The following is a 12,942-nucleotide window of genomic DNA, read 5'->3' as shown; positions in this document are numbered from 1 at the left end:
TAGAGCATATTAACATCCGTTGCTCAGCCAAATGCCTTCCTGTTACGTCCTGTTATCACGGAGTTACAGGCGATAAACGATTTTTGATGGTCACAAGTTTACTTCATTAGCGGTTTATTTTTTTGATTATTAAAGAGTGTTTTTCATTTAAAGGTTTGACTTTGTGCTTATTCAGTAGAGCATTTAGTGCTCTTCCCAATCCCAGATGTTCACATTGCATGTTTGTTTGTAATGGATGCAACCGCGAGATAGGCTACGCGTTTGACGGCAATGAGTTGTTAGACATGAACCAAGACATATAGCCCAGCAGCAATCTAGGGACTGTTCGTTATTTATTGAAGGGGCCACCGGAGGAATTTTGAGTGCTTCAGTCAAAAGTTGCATGACCCTCCCTTGCCTGCTAGAAATTGTTCAATGACCCTCCGACAGAATTGTTAAAGAAGACATGACCCTCCCCTGCCAATTGTTGCTGTCTTCCGCCCGCGCTGCTTTGCGCCACAGCCACACACTGTGATAACGTTCTTAAATCAATCTTTCCCGTGAGCACAAATAATCATATGTGATTAATAATATGACAAATAATCCTTGTGCACGGAGACCGAAACAATGCATGCCAACTATTTTAACTTCCCCCGCTGTCTTGACGTTTTAATGTTTTCCCGTAGAATATCCCATATTTTAATACTCTCATAACGGCCCTGCCATCGGGCCTGTCTCTGTGTTGCCCTGTTGCTACCCCTTGCCCTTCCAACGAAACAGATGTCTTCAAATCATCGTTTTCCTTGCTTGAAGGCAAACTTAGAGTGATGTTAACCTATTTAAGTTTAACGGCGTGATTGTGGTGAGAGCACGATTCATTGGCGCTTGCATGTTCGGCCTTACGTGCGCACCTGAGGCTACTCAGCTACTAGAGAAAGAATTTCCCGTTTGTATGTTCACTCCAAGTTGGCCTATAACTTACCAAATCTGCACTGTAGACCCTAACTGGCTATTTATATTTTTCTGTGAAATAAGCAAATGTATTTGTTCAACTTTATTAAGCAGAATTACGCACTAGGCTACTTGGAACATAACACATTTGACAAAGGAATATTAACTTTCAGTGTTTTACGATGTCTTTGTCATGTGGAAGTTTTTTTCCCCATGCATTTATTCTAGGCTACTGTCAGTGACTGCCGTGAGAGAAGCGGGTTCTGTGTTTCGTTCATGTCAGTGACTGACGCGAGAGAAGCGGGGTCTGTGTTGTGTTGCGTTGCGATAATTTATTTTCAATTGGGCATGCCGTGCCATGTCGTCCACAGCTCAGTTCTGACAAAGCCGAAATTAGGCTACTCCTTTTGAAACAATGAGTGCACGCGTTTGTATGGTTATATTGCTTGACGGGGGGATCCCAAGCAGCTTTCAGCCATAAGGCTGAAACATTTCCTAATTCACCCGAAACTAATATTCAAAATGTTGAAAACTATTTCGGCATAGCCTATAAGCAGTTTAATTAAATGTAATGTTAGTTGTAAACAAACGGGCTACTTGGTGAGGCTTGGCCTCACAGATGCGCCCGTGCCTTAGATGGCAAGAAAAATCTTCACGATATAGGCCTATTAACTGACCGATTCACGTTGACTGCGGGGCAGGGGGGGCCATCAGACATTTGTGCCCAGTTATTCCGGCCCTGCCCCCAACAAATCACACCTTCCTACCAGTTGTGACAGCTTAAAAGAAGTCGAGAGGACTCTTAACTCACAGACCTATTCACAAACCGGTTTTGTGGCATTTCGCCTGTTTTGAAATCCTATGCGGCTACAGGAGCTTCCAATCGTGAGGAAGCAATTTTGCATTGTAGGCATAACTAACATGCAATAACGCCACCAACAACAACCAAAACTAGGCTACTCATTGTCAACATGTAAATTAAATGTAACATTATTGTGAATCAAATTAAAATGTTCTCTTTTGCAAATGTAGGCATAGGCATAGTAACAGATTCATTTAATAATATTACAAAGATACTACATCAATCCGTATGTTTCATTAGGCTACTAGGCTATTTGTTTTGCCTTACTCTTGATTCATTTAGGCTAGACCTTTTTATTCAGTTATTCATCATCTTCCGTCCTTGTGTAGCGCACGCATTCTCAGACCTGTCATCTGCCACTCATCGTAAGGGAGGTGTTTGGAATCATTCCCGCTTTACAATCATCAGCCAATCAAGGTGGTCACTTCAGTCAAGCTCGTGCATTAACGTCATCCATAGCAACGAAGACTCACTCACTCTTAGACTGTTAGTCAAAGATTCTAGAGCGCTCAGCTCCAGAATCTGTTCAGGAGTTGTCATTTTCCCTTACTAAGAGTAGGTCTGAAAGGCTTTGTGAATAATGAAGAGAAACTCCTATAGCTAAAATCTTTTATTGCTATTTAGGAGTAGCCTACTCAAAGGCTTTGTGAATATGGCCCCTGGTGTCTAACCCAATGCATAGCCCATTTACACAAAATAATGGTCGAATATTAGGCTACTGATGATCATTGTTATTTAAGAACATGCAGGGCACCAAAAACATCTTGCTCGTAAAAAATCATCATACCGCACATTGTGGCGGGTCTGTTATTTAACCTACTTACTGTAGGCTGCGCAAACCACAGGCATTTATTTTGGGCAAGCCTGCATTCGAGGCAGGCCTTCTGTTGAAGAATTTTATATAAAGCCTGCGCTAACAGTAATCCTCCTGCCCCCGATACCACAGCTGTGGATAGTGTGGAATGTTCAAGTAATAACACAATCCAATGTGTGTCTCAATTGTCCCCCGCTGACCACCTCACACATTTCTCTAGATTTTGCAACCTTACATGACACAATGCCATAAAATGCCAGTTTTTAGGACACAGAATAATGTTTGTAATGATACCAGTTAGGCCTACGTTCAACAGTAACATAAGTGTAATGAGCTATTCATTGTCGAAGGTGCATGGTGAAGTGAAATTCTTACTTTGGAAAACAAACATTTGCAGATATCATTGGATAGAGAATAGGCCTAGGCCTACTTGTTTATTTTTATACGTAGGCTAGCCTACAATGGCCAGTTCAGACAAAGCCGAAATGACTCATTTTGAAACATTTGTATGGTTATATTGCTTGACTTAAATCCAAGAGTGTAGGCTAGGCTACCGCACCCCACAGTGATGGGCCTAGCATAGCGGTATTACGCGTTCAGTGTGGGGTATAAACAAGCTGAGAATTTAGCGGTGTCACGTCTTCCTGTCACAGACGTGGGGAGCTGAAGCTTGGGATACAGTTACTACAGTAACAGTATTTTATTTTACTTCTTATGGAATTTTTTTTTTTTCACTTTTATAAAGGCTTTGTTTGAATGCTAGTAGTTGATTATAAATGCAACTTTCTGTTGCAATATTCTGTGTGTTCTGTACTGCAGGTAACTTGCCAGTGGTTTTCAAAGCCAGTGGTTCTCAAAATTGTTCTTTCATTCCCCACTTTGATCAAGGAGGCATTGACTGATGATAGTGGAGATAACGTGTTATCCCGAGGCCTTTGCATGTCAGCATCTCCGACGGTAGTCTACCCTATGAAAAATATAAGTTTTCGATGTCCCAAACGGAGAGCCATACTTAATTGTTTTCACGATCTCTATGCTACTCACCAAAATGTAGGCATGGGAACATGATGAAGTTTCCAACTGTCGTGTGTTCAATTATTGTGATTACGAGCCAGTGGTTTTCAAACATTATGCGTGACTCGGACATCTATGCAACAGACTCATATCATCCTCGCATTCGCAAAATGAGGACATACAGACTGCTCAGATAACAGGTGTACCTCCAGCACGGTTTTAGTCAAGTCATTTAAATGTGCTGGTGAAACAGTTGTGTACTCTATTGTTATTTATCCCTAGGCTATTCACCCACGCTGTCAATTCTGTGGCGCAGTGCGTTAAGGCCGGCTGATGACAGCCGCTGTTAAGCAGCAGTTATCAGTCCCCTGTCCAAGAGTTCGAATCTGGGTTAAGCCCATATTTTGAGAAATGCTGAATAGACCACAACCAATTTCAATTCTTCAACACGGTCACCGTTAGACTAGAGGGGAGAAAGAATGGGAAAAGATCTGGGCACAGTTCTTCCAGAGCTTCGTGCCAAGTAATAAGCATTGAGTCGAGATGTTTGTGTGAATGAAACGAAGCGTATAGGCCATAGTGTGACATGCGTAAACCAATGGTGTAGAGATGACGCCACAGAGTTTTATTTAAGGGAGCCTACGTTTGTATGTAGGCAATTTATATTCACAATACAAGGATACAAGGATACAAGGAAGTTTATTGTCACATGCATATAGTTACTGGAAGTAAGAAATGCAGTGAAATTATGTCTGGTATCAGCCTATTTGTGCATTTATGGGGGGGGGGGGGGGGCTAAAAAGTGCAGTAGAAGAGGGGTTTAGTAGATTAAGTGGCAAGGGCTGCATAAGAAAGGTGGGGGAGGATTGGGATTGGGGGGGGGGGGGGGCACCAACAAGGAGCACCAAAGAGCAACAGGGGCAAGGAAAAACTCCCTTACCAAGGAAGAAACCTTAGGCAGATCCACGGCTCAAGGGGCTAACCCAACTGCCAGGGGTCTTGGTGTGTGTGTTGGGGGGATGACAGGGGAGATGGGATAGTGTGCTGTGTATGTGGGGAGAGGGCAGTGTGCAATATGTCATGAGACAATGTGCTGTGTATTGGGGGGGGGGGGGGGGGGTATACAGTGTGCTGTAAGTATGTAGAGGATGTGTGTTAGAGAAGATCCTGAAGACAATGTGCTGTGTATGTAGGGAGGGGGGGGGGGGCAGTGTGTTGTAAGTATGTTGGGGGTGTGTGTTGGAGAAGCTTCCTAATGAAACAATGTGCTGTGTATGTAGGGGAGGGGGGGGGGCAGTGTACTGCAAGTATAGTGAAGGGACTTACTATTGCAAGCAGAGTACTGTATGTATGATGTATGTGAGTGATGACAGTGAAGATGTGTGTGTGGGCGGGAGGGGAGTGGAGTAGTGACTGTGTGTGTGTGTGTGTAGTGTGTGTGTGGGTAGGTGGGGGCAGTGTGCTGTCAGTATGTAGAGGATGTGTGTTGGAGAAGATCCTGAAGACAATGTGCTGTGTATGTAGGGAGGGGGGGGGCAGTGTGCAGCAAGTATGTAGAGGAGGCTTACTGTAGCAAGCAGTGTGCTGTATGTATGTGAGGTGATAAGGAATAGGAATAATCAATTGTTAAGCAATGTTAAGCAATTGTTAATCGGCAATGTTAAGTCTATGGGGATTTTTTAAAAGTTTTTCTTTAATAGTTTAAAAAGTATAAAAGTTTCAAAGTTGAAAAGACATAGCAACCTGCTCCATTTGAAGACCTACGTTACAAAGTTTGAACAAAGTTTCTAAGTTAAACTGTTCAAGAGAAATTGCGTATGGAAAAAGTGGTAAGCGGAATAATAATAACTAGAAATGCAATTCCAAGGAATTACCAGTGCATGAAAATGCTAAAGTTGTGATGTAAAATATCATGTATAGTTAAAACAGATAATACAGAGATGGTTACTACGGTGGGTAACACTCCATAATAAGGTGCCATAATAAATAGCAAACTAGTAATTACCTAACCCTTTGTTAATATTTGTTAATTGTTACTAACATATCTATTTGGCACAAGTTAATAGTTTTTTAATCATTAATTAAATATTAGTTGTTTGCATAAAATCTGTATGTTAATGTTTTAGCAAATCTATTAACTAATATTGTATTAATATGTGTTAATAGTTAACTAAATGTCTTTTTGGCACTAATTAACAGTTATTTCTTGCATCATTTAAATGTTAAATGTTTATTTGCAAACTATATGTTAATAGAAGAGTTAATGACTTATTATTATTTAACTAATTGTTATTAAACTGTGCTTCTGCCTATCCCAATATGAACCGCTCTCCATAGGACCCTTACAATAGATAGATACTTTATTGATCCCCAAGGGGAAATTCAAGAAAAAAACACGGAGCTACCTTGACATGCTGCCACTGTTGTCGGCGCCGGAACCGCTTGCAATAAAGTTGGTTAAGCTTAATTAATATATTAGTAGTATATAGCTATAAGCGTGGGGCCCCTTATAATAAAGTTGGTTAAGCTTAATTAATATATTAGTAATATATAACTATCAGTATGGGGGACCCTTATAATAAAGTTGGTTAGCAGCTCTACTAGCAAGGGAGACATGCGACATGGAATGTTCAGGTGCACAGAACGACAGTTTATTAATATTCTGAGACTCACTCAACACTCACAGACGTAGACCATACGGAGGTAATGCATAAACATAATGCTAAACTAAATGTACATTCATTTCCTGCTAGACTGAATTGCACTTTCCATGCACACTAAGCTAAACTACACTGAATGCATGGAAAGTTGCTAGCGGAGTTTACAGCTAGTCACGTTAGACTCAGTGTGTATGAACTCGTGGTCATAATGAATTGCACCCAAATCTTAACAATACATGTAAAGTAACATAATACAGGTGGTATATCAAAGTTTTCAACTTAAACAACATTTTACAGTTACAAAATTAAAACAAAGTGGGGAGAGCTTTATACAGTCAACCTACGCAATGCAAAGCATACTGCTTCTGATCGGCTATGGCAACAATACAAGGACAAAACGCAGCAGAGCTGCAGTATAGCATTTCTCCAAAGGGGGCTCCAAAACACCAATCTCAATAAAGCTGCCGAAAATCACATACAAACACTAAACTACATTTCTAACTCTGTTACACCCTCCTCTCCTGAATTTCACCAAATTCAAGCAGCAACCAAATAGTACTTCCAAAGGCAAAGAGTACACTACTTTCAAACACTAGACAGAGAGTCACCAATTACAGGACAGCCAACCACAGAGGTACCCAATAAGGATGAAGTGGAAGAAGAGGAGCGCAAACTCTCACACAACCAACTGGCAGTAGGGTGCCTTATACACCCCACAAGACCATAAAGCCATAAACCATAAATTCCATAAATTATCCACAAAGCTAATCAGAAAAGCTAGATAAATAATAATATGTCATTAATTTTTATATTAGCATATAGTTTGTAAATAAACATTTAACATTTAAATGATGTAAGAAATAACTGTTAATTAGTGCCAAAAATATATTTAGTTAACTATATTAATACAATATTAGTTAATAGATTTGTTAAAACATTAACATACAGATTTTATGCAAACAACTAATATTTAATTAATGATGAAAAAACTATTAACTTGTGCCAAATAGATATTTTAGTAACAATTAACAAATATTAACAAAGGGTTAGGTAATTACTAGTTTGCTATTTATTATGGCACCTTATTTTGGATTGTTACCCTACGGTGATGCTAGGATAGACATGGTGGTTGCATAGCTTAATAAAAGTTGATAGTTTAAAAGTAGACTGTTTAAAAGCTGAATGTAAATAGTTTAAAAGTTGTTGATAGACAGTAGATAGTTTAAAAGTTGTTGATAGACAGCTAGTTTAATAGATAGTTTAATGATAGTTTAAAAGTAGACCGTTTAAAAGTTGAAGGTAAATAGTTTAAAAGTTGTTGACAGACAGGAAGTTTAATGAATGTTGATATTCAAATAGTTTAATGGCTGTGTATAGGTAGATATTTGACGATAACTGAAAGTTGGAATGGCTCTAATGTTTGCTAGCAGTTATGCTAACAATTTTAACTATGCTAACAATGTCAACTATGTTAAACATGTTACTTAGCTAACTTAGCTAATGTTTTCTAGCAGTTTTGCTAAATAATGTTAACAATGCTAACAATGTTAGCCAATGCTAACTATATTAACCATGTGACTTAGCTAGTTTAGCTAATCATTTTTAGTAGTTATGTTAAAAATGTTAACAATGCTAACATGCTAACCATGCTAACTAGCTAAAAAGTTCAGTAGTTTGTAGTGGGGACTTTTATTTTGAAACAGTTTTGGGCAGAGGAAAGAGTTGAATAGGATGTGTAGTCTTAATTGACCCAGATTGTATGCTTAAAGCCTGAGGCTGCAGGTGGCCTGAACACCTGGCATAGGATTCTAATTGCTTAATGGCCGTATTATGATGTCACAATCGGCAATGTTAAGTCTATGGGGATTTTTAAAAAGTTTTAAAAGTTGAAAAGACATAGCAACCTGGTCCGTTTGAAGACCTACGTTACAAAGTTTGAACGAAGTTTCTAAGTTAAACTGTTCAAGAGAAATTGCGTACAGAAAAAGTGGTAAGCGAAATAATAAGTTGCCTAGGAAGAACAGTACAGTGCATTTTCATGCACTGTAATAAGAAGTTGTTGTTGCCTAGGAAGAACAGTACAGTGCATTTTCATGCACTGTAATAAGAAGTGAGTGCAGTGAGATTTTCAAATGCAGACTTGTTGCCGCCCCTCGATTTGGGCCATTACATTGTTCGTGGCCAGACCCTTAATCTTTCTTAATCTTTCTTATCAAGACAAATTAGCACAATGCACTAGTAGACAAATTTGCTTGTTTTTATGACAAATTTGCTTAATGCACTGGCAGACAAATTTACTTTTTTACAGGATGAGACGTCTTAAAATAAGTCAGATGATTTAATGAGAAAGCGCTAGGTAAGTGTCTTTATACTGAAAACAATACCGACTACCGACCGATTTTTTTATCTTGATATAAGATTACCGTATTTTCCAGACTATAAATCGCTCCGGAGTACAAGTCGCATCAGTCAAAAAATGTGTCATGAACAGGAACAGGAAAAAATAAACATATATAAGTCGCACCAGACTATAAGTCGTTATAAGTTCTAAGTTAGAAATGTATTTCACAAAATCCAAAACCAAAAACAGAGACTATGCAACTGGACTATTGAGGCCAAAAAGATTAATGAAGACGAAGGAGTGAAGGCAGCCAAAAGGAGGGCCGGAAGGTAATTGTAAAGCAAAAGATTCACTGAAAGAAAATGCCATGTGGTACACCAAAACTTAGCTAAAATGTGGAGAATACAATGCAATCAAGTATTTTGGGCGATGTGGAATCACAAGCTGGCAGCAGATTAAATGCTCACGAGTGAGAAAAAGATGCGGTTTTAAAAAGATGTGACCGAAGCAGGCCAGGCCTATAGGCCCGGCCGTAATTGTAAAGTAATTTACAGTACAAAAGATTCACTGAAGAAAAATGCTGATGTGATACATGAAAAATTAGCAAAAATTTGGAGAATGCAATGCAATCAATATTGTTGATATTGTTTTCATTACGGCCGTCTGTTTAATTGCACTTAGACTGGCCTTGGTGTCGTGAGTTTTTAGAGGGGGTGGTATTTTTAAGTGTAGCTGGACTAAGTAGACCCGTGACGTTAGCTTTACTGAACTCAACTTGTGTTTTTTCTGGAGCTACGTCCGTACTTGCTGTAAGTTTCGTGTTGTTAAGGGAAATGTTTATGTAGTTGTCATTAGAGACCGACCGATCGATCGGCCAGCTGATTTAATCGGATATTTTTTTAATCAATCGGCATCGGCCGATTTTCTTATTTGGCCGCGCCGATTTTAAGTCAGGCACATCTGCGGGCAGCTACTTGGAACACAGCGCGAGGTTTTAAAAGAGACGGTCTATTTAGAACTAAGAAAATCTTTGGTTTCAAGGTAAGGCATCAATTTTTACATTCCAGTGTCCCAAAGTCGTATATTTTCTCTTATGATTTCTCTTATGGTTGTAATCTGTGATGTTGCTTCATTTACCGAAAGTGCGTCGGGATTGTGCTGGCAAGCCCCCTCAATGCTGGACCCCGTTTCTCGAAAGCATTGTTAAGTTGCCTATGGGAAATTGCATTGCAACCAAGTAAGTTGCTAACTTAGTTAGCAACGACACTGTCGAGAAACACACCCCTGGTGACCAGCGTGATGTTTCGATCAAAACTATAGTAACGGACAATCTAAGTGAAAATTTAACAAAAAGAGGACGCAAACCTAACATGTGAACGCTTTATAACACTGTCATCCCATGTCCATTCGTTTTCAACTGCATCGGAGTTGAAAAAGAAATGAAAGTTGCTTAGCGTTGTGGCTACGAGTGCGTTGGGAATGCGCCGACTATGCAAGCCCCTGCCCTCAACGCTGGTGACTGCTATGTTACGATCTAAACTTAAGTAACGGACAATCTAAGTGAAATGTTAACAAAAAGAGGACGCACAAATAACAAGTGAACGTTTTAAAACATTGTCATCCCGTGTCAATTTGTTTTCGTGATGTATAAATGCTTGATTTGATTGCGAATTTGAGAAGTATCAAACAGATGTTCTCTAGTTCCTATTTCCGGTTTCCTGCACAGCATGCACTCTTCTTGCACTCTGTTAAACATATTAAAATGAATAATTAATAGACTAACAGACTGCAAGAAGTCATACATACATTTTTATGTTGATTATATATTCAATATTTAAGACTCAGAGTTGGTATTTATTTATTTTATATTTAATTCATATGTTGATTTTTTAATGTTTCAATTTTCAATAAATCAAGTGTTGTGCCTCCTCTTACTAGTATGATTTTTAGCATGCCAATTAAGGATAATACGATAGCATATCGGCCCTAAAAATCGGCCCAAAAAATCGGCAGGTCACATTGGCCATCGGCTGACTCCGACCGCTAAAAATCGGTATCGGCATCGGCTTTAGAAAAACCCAAATCGGTCGGTCTCTAGCTGTCATAGTTACAAGCTGGCAAACTAGTTATTAGTCGTACTGGGTAGTGGTAGTTGATATTGTTTTCATTACGGCCGTCTGTTTAATTGCACTTGGTTGCACAAGTGGTTATTGTGCTGGAGCGTCAGCGCTCGTGTGCAGCCTTCCTTGTGTGAAGACTTACTCGTGTCAAGACTAAACGAGTCTACCTGTCCACCGAGCAAGGACACAAATAATCCTTCTAGTAATAATGCGCCTTCAACATATTAACCTGACCAGATAAAGGGATAAGCGCACTGATGTTGAAAGGCAACAATCAGTTCAGCAGGCTCACACGTGTCCACAGTCCTTCTACTCACAAGGCTGGTAAAGATTTTGATATAATTCTGGTACGTAACTGTAATACAGACAAGGTTTTGGTTAATCCATTATATGTATTGGATCATTACTTTATCAGATTCTCTGTGAATCTCCTGAATAACCCAGCAGCTCCTCCTCCGACAATTTCGTTCCGGCGTAACCTCAGAAGCCTCTCAAGCGACCATTTCGCAACATTAGTAACATCTGCTTTACCTACTCCTAACTCATTCTTGGCACTTGAGGTTAATGATGCTGCAGAGACTCTGCTCTACACTGACATCTTGTCTGAATGCAGGATGTCCTCTTTCCTCAAGACCCACTCGTTCTAAACCTCGTCATCCATGGCTGACGAACAGTATAGTCTCAGTACGAAAGGAACTTAGAGCTGCTGAGAGGAAATGGCGTAAATCCAGAGATGGAAATGATCTTAGTTTTTCCACTTTCAAGTCACACATGTATTTAATGCTTCACTCAGTTCTGGAATAGTTCCTTATTCTTTTAAACAGACTAGGGTTACACCTTTGCTAAAAAAGTACACTTAATCCAACTGAGGTGAAGAACTACAGACCTGTCTCCTTTCTTCCTTTCTTGTCAAAGGTTTTGGAGAAAGTGGTCTTCAAGCAAGTATGTGACTTTCATCAGAATAATCTACTAGACCCTATGCAGTCTGGTTTCAAGAGTGGACATTCTACTGAAACTGCTCTTCTGTCTGTGACTGAAGCATTGAGAGTAGCTAAGTCCTCTGCTCAGTCATCAGTATTAATTCTACTAGATGTATCTGCAGCCTTTTATACTGTTAACCATGACATTCTCCTTTCTATACTGTCTGAACTGGGAATTTCTGGGAAAGCTCTTGACTGGTTTGAATGTTACCTTAAAGAGCGTTCTTTCAAAGTGTCTTGGCAGGGACAGGTATCAAAGTCTCATGACCTCACCACAGGTGTGCCTCAGGGATCAGTATTAGGACCCTTGCTTTTCTCTATTTACACCACTTCCTTAGGTGAGACCATTCGCTCCCATGGATTTGACTATCACTGTTATGCAGATGACACTCAACTTTACCTGTCTTTCCCACCTGATGACTCTAGCGTTTCCCACCAGATTTCTGCATGCCTTAAGGATATTTCAGCCTGGATGAAAGATCGGCACCTTCAGCTTAATCTCTCAAAAACTGAGTTTTTGGTGTTTCCAGCTAAAACAGCTATTCCCCAACAGATTAACATCCAGCTTGACTCAAATTCACTGACTAGATCGGCACGTAACTTGGGCGTTGTAATTGATGACCGACTTAACTTCTCTGAGCATGTAGCTTCTATTGTAAAATCATGTTGGTTTATGCTTTACAACATTAGGAAGATCAGACCTTATCTGACACAAGATTCCACACAACTTCTTGTTCAGACCATAGTCATCTCCAATATGGACTATTATTATTGATATTCTCCTTAATATAGTCTTACCATGTCATTGTTTTTTATATTTTGATTGAATGGACACTATTGTTTATTATTGCTTTTCCCCTCATTTTCATTGCTTATTTTATTAGGCTATTTATTGGATTGACATTGTTGTTTATTATTGCTATTCTCCTTATTATAGTTTGACCAACATTCTAATCTGTTCCCTGTTATATTTTAAATATTATGTTGTTTTTTGTATGTGTGTGTCACTTTGGACAAAGGCATCTGCAAAGTCCCATAACCATAACCATTCATTTATGGAATGTGTGCTGTGCTGTAATGGAAACCATTCCGTATAGCCAAAAAGGTCTAAAATAGCCTACATTTTGTTATTTTTTTAATTATGCATGATTTACTTTTTTATCAAATTCGTAGGCTGATGCCTGGCAGTAACAATTGTGTTTAAATGTAGGTTACTGCTTC

At 39.3% G+C, this 12,942-nt stretch overlaps 1 protein-coding gene across 1 annotated transcript in view; it reads right to left on the bottom strand.

Annotated features, from left to right (window-relative positions):
* Positions 1–12,942, bottom strand: part of unc79 (unc-79 homolog, NALCN channel complex subunit) — a 354,164-nt gene that overhangs the window by 155,333 nt on the left and 185,889 nt on the right. The gene's annotated exons all lie outside the window — the stretch shown is intronic.

Source organism: Alosa pseudoharengus, unplaced genomic scaffold (assembly GCF_046254945.1).
Source record: "Alosa pseudoharengus isolate Yale_2024_CS ecotype anadromous, Long Island Sound unplaced genomic scaffold, YU_APseudo_1.1 YU_APseudo_1.1_scf_8, whole genome shotgun sequence".
In the NCBI taxonomy this organism is placed as follows: Eukaryota; Metazoa; Chordata; class Actinopteri; order Clupeiformes; family Clupeidae; genus Alosa; species Alosa pseudoharengus.
The sequence above is the reverse complement of the archived record's forward strand: the minus strand, read 5'-3'. Positions and strand labels throughout refer to the sequence as shown.